General features: G+C 41.1%; 1 protein-coding gene across 3 annotated transcripts in view; it reads right to left on the reverse strand.

Moving 5' to 3' along the window:
- LOC120728693 (sorbin and SH3 domain-containing protein 2-like) overlaps positions 1–11,528 on the reverse strand; it is a 51,125-nt gene extending 39,597 nt beyond the window's left edge. Inside the window, exons 1-2 of one of the 3 annotated variants that reach the window (XM_040023755.1) lie at positions 10,284–11,528; positions 4,454–4,605 (exon numbers count right to left, since the gene is read on the reverse strand). The gene's annotated coding sequence lies outside the window, so the exon portion shown is untranslated. The remainder of the gene's footprint in view (positions 1–4,453; positions 4,606–10,283) is intronic. The other 2 variants (XM_040023756.1, XM_040023757.1) reach the window with 2 other exon arrangements.
- Positions 11,529–12,176: the final 648 nt, after the last annotated feature.

Raw genomic sequence — 12,176 nt, forward strand, 5'->3', positions numbered from 1 at the left:
GTTGAAAAAAGGTGATGAATCACAGTTTATGTTATTGCAATACTCAGCATATTGCAAAATGTTAAAACAGCTTTATCAATGTTCAAAATGCTTGTTACAAGCTTCAGTGAGAAAAAGAAGAAGCAAAAAACAAACAAAATACTGCAGCAGAAATATTAATGGACACGAGTTGGAATGTGTGCTCTGCGTATTACCTGTAGGGATGCTACACAGTCAGCATCAGTAACAGCCAGGCCAGTGCATTTTACGCTGATATAACAACAGCAAACAGAGAAATCTGGAAAACCTATCTAGGAGGAATCAGAGAAAACAAACTCCTTTTTTAAACAGGGAAACAGAAGGTCCCGGGAGATTCAACATAAATCTCAGTCAAGACATGACGAGACTGAAACCAAACCGACGGGGACAACAACCCCTCCAAAAAAGGCAGGATTTAGCATTGCTTCATTCCTTAATTACTGAAACTGAGCCAATTTTTTTTTTTTTCTTCAGTGTTGCATTTTTGCGGTAAAAATGTGGGGAGTGTGGGATTGTGGTAAAAGAAACGAAAGAATCAAAACAGTAAAAAGAATTGCCCACTGTGCTTTAAATGGACACTGTAGCCACGTTAGCCCAACAAATGTTAATAAAAGTAAACATTGAAATAGTTTATAAGCCTTTTAATAAAGCTGCAGAGGAAGCGTTAAGAGCTTGTAACCTTTTCCTTTTTCAAATAATGAAGAACATAAAAAAACAAGTTTTTGTCTATGCGTAATTTAAAACTCCAAGTATCTTGGCATCATTCAGCCACACAAATGTCCTAACAAAGTAATGAAAAATATAACCTCCCATAATGGTGGCAACAAAGTCAGATTTAAATATTACATTCAGAAAGCGATGAGTAATCCATGTCACGGTGATTTTAAGCACTTTAACACAGAGGCATGTGTCAAAATCTCTGCTGAGCAGCGGTGTTAAAAATCCTTTAATGGCCACATCACAATGATTCCTGGTAATATGCCGGTCATGTCCCATTCATATGATTGAGGTGCTATTGTTTCAGCATGCTGCCTTTCCTACATACCTTAAGAAACTTCTGACCTGCAATTCACTTTAGAAAAGCGGATTACTCGAACCATGAAACAGTTTAGGCCCCGCACTCCAGCCTGTTAGAAGTATGTTAAATACCCGTCCATACCACTAAATCTGAATAAATGGTCTTTAATGATTCCTTTAAAAAAAACGAAACCTTTCTAAAGTACAAAACGAACAGCTTCAATCCTCAAGCAGAACACAGTTTAAGCCTCTCACAAAAGCACTAAAGTATTTGTTGTTAGATGCAGGAATGTTTTGTCGGTGCCATGTTACTGTTCTACCAGCACATTACTGCCAGTAGTTGAACAACAACCACTTGCAACAAAGTCTCTGTTATCAGCCTTGTTTGCTCAACCTTGCCACTCATTAGCGGACCCCCCTCCCCTCTGGCTGTAAGAATGGACAGGGGAGGTCAACACACTGACCCTGCGTGCCCACTCACTGCCCATACGGCAAACAACAGAGAGTGTGTTCTCCAGATTGCATCACAACGACGCTAACGAGCACAGCCATTGGCCCGAGAGCACTAATGCAATTATGTAACACAATCCCTGGTACTTTGAGTCGGGGATATGGGAGAAAAAGAATGAATTGGATGTGACACTTGGTGGGTTTGTTATCTCAGTCTTCCTATACAGAATTTATGATGTGCTCTGTGTGTAAGGAGAGAGCAATTAAAAAAAAAAAAAAAAAAAGTGCATAGAAATCTAATAAAATCAAGAGATGAAGAGAAAACCTTCCTATTGTGTTGTGTTTAGTGAAGGAAGTGCAAAATAAATGGCATCCTACTGAAAATGGAAAATTATATTAGTTGCATTATGTAAGCTCTGTGCCAAAAGCTGCCCGAGGACACATCTGAGCAGCCCCGCTCAACAATACATTTAGAGCTGCCACAGTTTCATGCCGGCTCCTTAAGAATAAGCACAACACACACAAAGATATCTAACAAAAGCTTGAAAACTATTATTCAGACTGCAGCCCACACAACAAGCTAATATAGGCAGAGCTACGAGAAGATAATAGAGTGAGCAAATGAGAGGACAGTGTGACATTAGGCTAAATGTCAAAGCAATTTCAAAGATGAAGCTTGAGCGTTTCCTGACTTGTCATTTTGACGTAATGTAATAGTCAAGCTCCAGCTTTCTGAGTGAAGGAAGAACAACTGTTGTTCAGCTTGGAATCTGAAACGTTTTGAGTTTAAAATATGATGTTTGAACTACAAATACCATCAGCCGATGAAAACTATTCATTACAACTTGGTGTGGACTTCATAAAAGCAATATTTTCCTTTGTGTTTGCAGAGGATGCAGAAGTTAGTTTTTCCACATGCTACGAGTAAACACGGCCATCTCGAGGGCGACAAAGTGTGACGAGGTAAAGAAATGTATCCTGAAAATATGCAAACACGTCAGAGAGATGACAACAAAAAGAAATTCCAAATTACAATATGTAAAACAAAGTGTTTACGTCTAAGACTTTGTTAAGACAAACAGTTCAAAAATATATTTTTTGATTTGAGACAGGAGGTACGCTGAAGCGGCAGGGCTATCTGTTGTGCCCAAGATTAAATTCCCCATGCATAGTCTGGATTCCCCAGGTACCAGTGTTAAGTGTCGAGCATGAAGATAAGAGGAACTTGATTAGAAGAGGCGCTATATTTAATGCCATTAGCCGTGACCTTTTAACCTCGAAGCTGGTCAAGAACATTAGAAAAAACTTGTGCAGCTTTAAAATTATTATCAATGCAACATTCGGCATTCCTACTTAAAACTGACAGTTTATCCATGAAAATATTCACAAACTCAAAGTTCCTGATTATTTCAGGGCTTCAACAATGTGTAAATAAACATTTTCCTTCTTCATGAAGGACACTGCTTACTTTGAGGCTTACTGGTGCCAACTGTAAGAAGGGACAGCACACAGCAAGTATCCATTTATATGTTTATGTATTAAGTATTTCTACACAGACATCAGAGTTTTAAATGTCAAACAGAATGAAAAAGATGTTTTTCCTATTTCCAGGATTCTAGATATTTGCATGAGAGCCTCAAATAAGAGCCTTGCATTCGCTTTGATTCAGTAAAATAAAAAAATTTCAGCTTTAGAACAAACAACCAGTAATCAGGAATGCGGAAAAGAAGGGCTGAAACAACAGCCCGGGTAAGCTCATAATCATAACTACCACAAAATATTCTATCCTTAATTTTAAACACAGATACTGCAGGAAAAAAAAAATCCCTGATTTCATGCCAGATTCATTTAATTTTTCTAATAACACCAGCTTCATAGAACTGTCACTCCACATGACACACATCTAACCAAGCAAATGCCATCAGCTGAAGAAGAAAACTATTCATTACAATGTAGCGTGGACTTTATAAAAGCAACAAAAAGATTTATCTAACCAAAAAACCTTTACAAAAGTATCGCTGACCTCTGCAATCAGTTTTAATGAGGCTGGAATGACGCATATGAATGAGGAAAAAAAAAAAAAAAAAAAAAAAGAGGTTGCCCTGTGACGTTTGCAGGGAACGCACAAAGTGACTGTGTATGTGAGATCCGGAAGAAAACAAATCCAGCCGCCCGTGATACAAACCGAGGCTGGGAACCACCCCTTACTGTGTACCCAAGGGGTCAAGGTGACATTCCACAACACCTCTGAGATTGGCCTAATGGAGGAATTGGTGCATGGCTTTTGTTGAATAGGAAATAAGAAACCATGAAAAAAGGCTGTAACAAGAGACTGAAGTATGTAAAAGGGCCCGAAGAGGGAAAGGATTCTGGAGCAAAAGTTAAGAGGTTACGGAGTTCTTATAAATATATTTACAAACAAACAAATACACAAAAATCTGATAAAGTCGTGCTCAGGAAGTTAACGCTTTTTTTTAAGCTTTTTTTGTGATCCTATTTCTTAGGTGACCGCGGTCAAAACCGCTGTTTTTATTTGACACCATTTCCTCTGTCCACTGTCACAAAAGACAAAAATTCTACTCTTGGGCTATAATTTTTGGTTTTGGCAGCACAGATAAATACTATTCCCTTTGGGTGTTTGGGCTGTAAAAGCTATTCGGATCTCTTTTAATTTAAATCTTTTTAAAGCATCTGTGTTCATAACAAGTAAATATAGACATATGACAACCGAGTAGACAGCGCTGCAATATCTGCGTGCCTTGAAGAGGGTCTTTGAAGAAAACAGTATAAGATATACTGAATAGCACGGATTAGGACAGGTTAAATCCAAAATATCCACACTCAGATTTAAATTTGTTTTAATTAAAATGGTTTTCCTGTGAACGCCAGCGAAATGCAATCCTGCCCTACTGCAGACAACAGAGTGCAGGTGCAATGGTCCATCAAGCAAAGTAAATGTAACTCTTACCGTCATAAACCCAAAAGACTGGAGAAGTGCTAAGAAGAGTCACGTATGGCGTTGTGACTTAAAGTCCCCCCGTGCCTTCCACTTTCTCTCCTCTGCTCAGGACAAGTATCTCCTCCCGCTCAAGCTTTAGTCCCAAGATCCCCGTTCAATGCCTGGGAAGCACAGAGACAACAGACCGAGGAGAAAGTTAAGAGACTGAGTCGAAGAGTGGGAGTGACAGGGAAAGAGAGTTGCCCGTTTGGGTGAAGCAGTGATCAGATACGGTTATTTTCAGACTCTGGCATGCTTGTCTTTGAGACTGGAAAGTAACCCCCCGGTGTGGATGGGTGGGGGATAAGTGACAGGCCTGAGTATCTCTATTTTGCCACACACATGTTTGCATGCATGCCACGCAGTATAAGCGCACGCATGCCCATGAAGACAAACTACTTCTAAGCACACGTTCACACAATTCATACATTCCAAAGGAGTCGCAGAGTGATTCTACTGTATGCTACATCGGGTAGATACACCTTTCAGATGTTAGGCTCGCCTGAGGTGTGAGAAGGGTGTAAGAGAACCTCAATGTACTCATCTCCTCCTAACAGGTTTTATGTCACAGTGGCCAGAGTTGTCAGTTTGTGGCTATGTAAAGTGGCGGCATCCACACAGAAACTGACAGGAGTCTTAAATCCTTCACACATGAGATTTTCTTTCTTTCCTTTTTTGTTATGGTCAGCTTGACTTTGTGTCAAGAATGCTCCCTCGGAGATGTGAAAATCCAGCCACATAGACATGACATGCAATTGCACTTTTTCTTTTCCCTTTTTAAATCCATGTAAATACATCTTGTACTGTCAACGTCATACCAGGCTCTAAATATACAAATTATATGACCACTCACCTGTACCATTAATAATCTTTCCCGCGCTGTAATCCATATGGGACTGTATATTTGGAAAATGACCACACACATGCACACAGAGGCCGAATATACACAGGAGAGAGGTCAGCCAGAAGCACCTCTAGACCCCAGACTCCCTGCTATTCCTAGAATGATGATGTAACTACTGCTATTAGCATGTCATATTTAGAGCCTGGATACCTAAAACCAGCCAGGCAGCTACTGTGTAACATGCTATTTGGACAACATCCAACGCATCCACTTAAAACAAGTTTCCAACAATAAACAGAAGAGGCGCAAGAATCCGCAACTTACAAATTAAAGTGCGGTAAAGGCTCGGGCAGAGCCAAGGTGCCACTACAAAAGAAATTAATTAGCTTCCATAAACCAAATCCTGAGATATGACAAAAACAGATGAGATTCATACTACAAACCTTCCACCAAACAGTGGGGGGATCTCTTTAGTTTGCTGTCATTTTAAATGTATTTATCTTACTCTACAGTAGCTGAGCAGCAACTATTTTAGTATAAGGCCATAAATTAGAGAAAAAAAAAGCTTCATAGGCTCTGCCAAACCTGTTGCCATCTTTTAAATCAAACATGGACAGAGCTAAGTCTTGATCAACACTCTCTGTGCCTGCTGTCATCATGCAGATGATGAAGTGATAATGTAAAAATCCTGTCTACATGGGCACGAATGGATCCAGTGACGAGTAGCGCTCCTCCAACTATGTCTCCCAAACACCTAGGCTTCAGACTTTAGGGTTCCTGAAAGCCCCACAGCAGCGATCAGTGTGTCAACATACATAATCAAACAGCAGTTGCCCCCCCAGAAACATCTCATCATGTGGGAAGGATCACTGAGGTATGGTGAAAATCTGACAACTGACAGGTGCTAATGATGCAACCTTGAGGCCAAAATCAGGGCAGCACCAGGGGACCAATAAAGTTCTATCATAAGTGCTATCAACTATAGACTTAATCTTGTAACCTGGCATGACAAACACAAGCAGCAGGATCTGCATCACACATCAAAGCAAACAGATTTTTGACCACATTCCTTACTTGAGATCATATTTTGGCTCTTCTAGGTGTGTCCTACTGAGTGCTGCATGTGGAAGAATGATTTATAAAGACAATTTAAAGTAAACGGACAGAGCAGCAGCTTAGTAATGATCTTATTAAAGTACCAAAGCAAACTATTTTTATAGTGACTGACACAAACTCACACTCAAACGCACCGACACTTTGACCTATGAGCCACTCTGGACTACAGTAGCCGTGTCGACATGCTCTCACCCGTACAGTTTCAACACCTAATTCATTATCAGCTTCTCCAAGGCCCTGCCATTCCCAGTTAAGTAAGTGGTAGGATATAAAAAGCAGAAGAGCTGCGCATGTAGTAAGTGTCACTTACTGGAAAACACTTAAATCTGAAGATCAAAAAAGGAAAAGCATATTCACAAAGCAGCGTGCTCTTTAATAGAGATATAATAGTTTAATAATATTTGTTTTTCTACAAACTTTTTTTTTTTACATGTATTACATAACTGGTGTCGTGAGCTCCTTCAGTATAACGCATACATTCAGATCTGCCCATTTTTGAGTGGCCAAGTACTGTACTGGTTGGCCCTCTCAAAGACGATTCTAGATTTGAACCAGCTGGGGTCTGATGGGGGCATTTGCGTGATGAGTTTGCACATTCTCCCTGTCCCCGTTTGGGGTTTTGTTCAGGTTGCTCCAGCTTCCTCTCACAATTCAAAGACACAAATACTAGGTTGGTAGATAATTCTAAAATTGTCATATGTATGAGCGTGCATGTTTGCCTCATGTGGTAGCCCTGTCTATGACGGTATAGTGACTTGCTGAGGGTGTGCCCTGCATTTTGCCCTTTGTCAGTGGGGTTAGGCCTCAGCCCCTAATGATATAGGGATACAAGGGGCTTAATCTGATGTATGACAAGCTGGATGTGACCGCAGCAAGTAACTGTGGTGTTGCACGGGCTTTTGGTCCACTTTTCTAGATTTACCATAATTTGAAAGCACCTGGCAGGACTTGAATAACATGAAGTGTAACAGAGGTATAGCAGGCCCACTCAGTGTACTCAGAGGCTTAGTGTTTCTGCTGTTTAACAAAGCTGGCTGTGTATTACTTTCTGTGTTTAGCCTTTATATTTAGAAACCTGTGGTTGTTCTTACAACCACTGAAATAGATTAAAAGGCCTCATGACTGAAATAGGATTGACGTGCAAGGATTAAATTAGGGAAGGATCTTGGCTGGAAATACAGGTGAAGATATACTTGTCAACTTGCAGTGTAAGTTTTTAGACTTTTAATTTTACAGATACAGTATAATTTGAACATCCCTAGCAGTGTATAGATGCAGAGGTTTTTCACAAAGCCAGAAAAATGTGTTCAAGTCCATTTTATAAGATCAGATATTGCCATTTTTACACATTTGATTATTACACATCACATACATATGCACAAGTTTGCCACTAAGCAAACTATATTGGGTGGGATTAAGGTCCCTGTATGGTCATCCGCAGGTGCAACAGAGGCTGGCTGACCTGCGTCTGTGTGCTGTCGCTGTGTACTGTCTCCAGGGGGCAGTGTAAAAAATATGTGGAACAACCGGTAATGTGGGCTCTTGTTTGCACTCATGTTAGTCATTTTGGTTTGGCCACTGTCAAGTCATGATCTACTAGAACGTCTCTACAATGGAGTAGGACTAATAAAGAATCAGAACTGTCCATCACAGCCATTGTTTGTGTTTCCTATCCATGCTTCTTTCATCTCTGTTGTTTTTTGCTTTTCTTTGTCTTTGTGGTAACTCAACTACATTGCACACCACAATCAGCATTTGGCCTCGACAGCAGCTTTTTGGGGCCGTCTCTGTTGCACAGCCAGATAACTAAGCAAAAATGATTCCAATGCAGGACCGTATCAAGTCTTTTTTTGTGCTACAATGTGTTGCTTATTTGTCAGAATAAAGTATCTCTGGTTCAGTAACAAAGAATTACTGATTACTGTGCAAAAAAGAGGATTTCTTTAGATAAAAGTGGCTCAGCAGATGAGATTTAAAAAAAAAAAAAAAGTCACCAGCATGACACTTTATGATGCACGCTACAGGACATTGTTAATGGGCTCTGGGAGCAGGCGCACACCACTTCTCAAACACCACTTGAGCCATGACATCAGACTCTGGAGAAGGGCACAGTGAGGGGGAGATAAAGGAGGAAGCAGAGCAGAGGATACAATGAAAAAAGAGAGGGCACCAAAACAAAGAATAGACATGGGAAAATTAAAAATGAGTGTGAGAGAATGATAGAGTGAAATAAAGGCCACTGTGATAGTAACCCCCTCTGCTACATTCTGTACTTTCAGAAGAAAATGTATCACATTCGCCTATTCCCTGACGACCTGCCTTGATCCTCTTTCTTTCTCTCTCCCTCTCGGACACACATGCACCACACAGCTTCTCTCCCAGTAACTCTAAACTAGCAGGTGCAACTGAGTTAGCAACAGAGACACTTAGTTTTGGGCTCTCTGGCCATTAATCAAATCAAAAATGCTATGATTGCTCATTATGAGTGTATATTTAAGTCCCTGTTATTGGTCCTCTGCGAAACAGTCAGTAGCCAACTGTTGCTCGTCACACTGCATCCTGCCCGCTGCTTCCTCATCAGAGACAGAAGTGTGTAGTCACAGAAATACAAGAAAGACAACATCAGAAACACCGGCCAGTATGGCCTAAGGCAGGCACACACACACACACACACACACACACACACACACACACACACACACACACACACAGCAAAAGACACTCACAAGGCAGGTAGAAAGGTAGGCCTCACTGGGAGTGGTATGCGGTTCCCGGAGTGATAGTGTTACAGTCTGTGCATCCTGGACACATCCCCATTTTCCCTGCTCATCCAGCATTCATATGCATCTTACGGATACTATCCGTTGCCCCTCATTACATCATCCGTTTAACCAAGTTAGAAGACTGGACAGAAAAAGCTGTGTTATCAGTTTTATTTTTGTTTGCTTGTTTTGAACTGGGACAGCAATGGCTTTGAGGAAGTCAGACAGCAAGGCAGCAGATGAGTTTTCCTATCTGCATAGAGACTGACTGATAAAGCTTTAATGGCAGGTGAATGTGAACTCAGGAAGCAGGAATAAGGAAAAACTGCAACTCAGTGATGACTGTAGGGTGGCCCTGCGCAGAAGCATTGCTCTACATATTACACACAAGATGAAATGAAAGAATTGCAGGGTAACAGTGTTACTATTATCATCATAAAACCAAACTCAATAAGTTATATGTTCTTCGTCCAGTTAGAAAATAAATATCTGCTATACGCTTATATCCTTTTTTCTTACACATACGGGAAACTGTATTGACCAATGCACAAGTGCAAGCTAACAATAGAGATTATCCTAAGCGTTTAAGATCTAGGTTAAACGTGGATATTTCAGTTCATGTTTACAACTATCAGGAGGCTGCATGTTCTTCCCACACTGCTCTCATAATGTCGGTCCTTACGGTTTTAGAAATATTCTTTGTAAAGCTTAAAAGCTTGTGGTTTCGTCATTTATCATCCTCCCAGTCCCAACCGCATCTTCCTCTAATGCACTGGAGACACCAGTCCACCGGAATGCACTTTAAATGGAAACCGAGTCGACCCGACCGCATCCCGGATAAGCTAATTCATTTTCTCGAGTTTCGTCAATTACAACTGCAGGGTCATAACTGCTTGTAAGGCAGTTAAAACAACCCAAATAGCCTTGTTTACCAGCTCCAACACCACGAAATTAAGCCGAGGGTCAGATCTAGTGCTGCTGCTGCTGCTGGTGCAGCTGCTAAAAGCGACGCGGAGGGAGAGATAAATATATAGCCCCCCTGTGTTTTTTAAACAACAAACTGGTAGTGTGTACTTACCTTAACACAGCTGCCACCTCACCGGACAAATTCCCGAAACATGTCTAATAACATGTCTTTTCCATATAAAACGAGTGAAGTCCTCGGACAGGCGCAGAAGTGACACACACCGTGAAGCTACGGCGGCTTCGGGAGCTACTGTGTGATGAAACTGTACACCTGTTTTCAACGCGCATGGATGTTGTGCCAACCTTGACTGAAGGCTACTCCCTCTCTCCCGGGGGGTCACTGGGCCTCGGACAGCAATGCGGTGAAAATAACCTGTCCCCTCTCCTTAAGACACTCCAAGGAGAAGGCGGCACAATTAAGTTACCGCCTGCCTTTCTTTCTCGACTACATGCGCGAGCCGCGCCGCAGTCCCGACCCTAGCGACTCTGGAGAAGAGAAGCGGCGTCAGTCCAGAAATGGACCGGCTCTGCCTCCGTTTCCGTTTTTCGTTATTAGTGAATGATGTCTTGGCTTCGTTCGCAAAATGGCCTCTGTTATTTTCATTCAGCAACAGTCTACCGCGAGCTTCTCATTGGGTCTGCGTGTAGCCATGGCAACGCCCGCGGTTCAATCAGTGTTTGCAGAGGACACACACAGCACACAGCACACGGGAGGCCTGTGTACGGCTCACCAACAGGAAAGTGTCACTTTGCCTTCTATCTGCAGCAGAAACACACAATAGACTGACCTCAGATATGAGGCGGGGTGCTGACGGTTTGTTTTAATGGTTAGACCATGACAATAACACAGGCTAAGGCTCGAAGCCTAAATAGGAAATGATTCATAGATGTTTGTTAGGAATAACTTTGAAGCTGTGTTAAGATTTATATCTATGCTGTCCTGGTAGCATTTTGTCCATCACCATGCTTGTAGGTTTAAATGAGTTCTTTTAGCTACCATGTCCCTACCGTGAGCTGTAGGTATTTTCCTTCTAGATACATTTGTTTCTACTTTTTATTATTATTATTTGGCAGCGAAATCTTTTAATTATCAGGAAATACTCTGCTGTGATAGTGTGGGTTTATTTGAGTGCTGACCATAAACTGTATATAAAAGATGCACATGTCCACTATGACATCATCTGGTCATAAGTTTGACATTTTGGCATGCACCATCTAGGTTTTTTGATGATCATATTTGGATATTAGTTTTGAGCTCTGTGTCATCAGCTAATGCTAGCTACTTATTTTGCGGTTTGGAAAAGGCCTTGGAGGGGACTAGCGTCGGCTCTTGGGATGGGCAGATACACATGCACTTATGAGAAGTGAATAAATTGAAAAAGAGAGGGAGGGTGAGGAACAAAAATGAGAACAAACTCGTAGCTTGTAGTGCAGGGGCGTCATATATAGACAGAGAAGCAGAAGGGGAGTGTACGAGGTGTGGTCCTGCATTTGAAATTTAGATAAATTATCTAAGGTGAGATCTAGCAGAAAGCCAGCAGCTACAGATGCTCAAAGTGGCTACACTCTTCATGCATGACTTTAGGCCATAAAACAATTAAAACAGGTCAGTTTTAATTGTTTTATACGCTCACTGGCTAATGACTTGTCAGTCACATAATATAATCCTCCTCTCTGACACCAGACTTTACAAAATGGACTTAATTTTTTTTTCATTATATCTATCTATCTATCTATCTATCTATCTTAATACCTCTTTGTTGTGGCTGGTCTATTTATCTATTTAGGTCTCAGTGTAACAGAGACATAGACTGCAGATGTGGTGTAACTCTAAAGTGAAAGTAAGCAGCTTTTGCTCATAAATTCTTAAAAACCTTTTGAGGGCCATTAGACATGGTCTAGCGAGTTGATACAGAATCACACACAAAGCCAAAAATTTGAGTTGTTGTAATTTTCTAGTAATATGGAAATTATTGAAAACATTATATGCAGGGTTTTCATCTTT

Source organism: Simochromis diagramma, unplaced genomic scaffold (genome assembly GCF_900408965.1).
Source record: "Simochromis diagramma unplaced genomic scaffold, fSimDia1.1 OVJJ01000302.1, whole genome shotgun sequence".
NCBI classification, from domain to species: Eukaryota; Metazoa; Chordata; class Actinopteri; order Cichliformes; family Cichlidae; genus Simochromis; species Simochromis diagramma.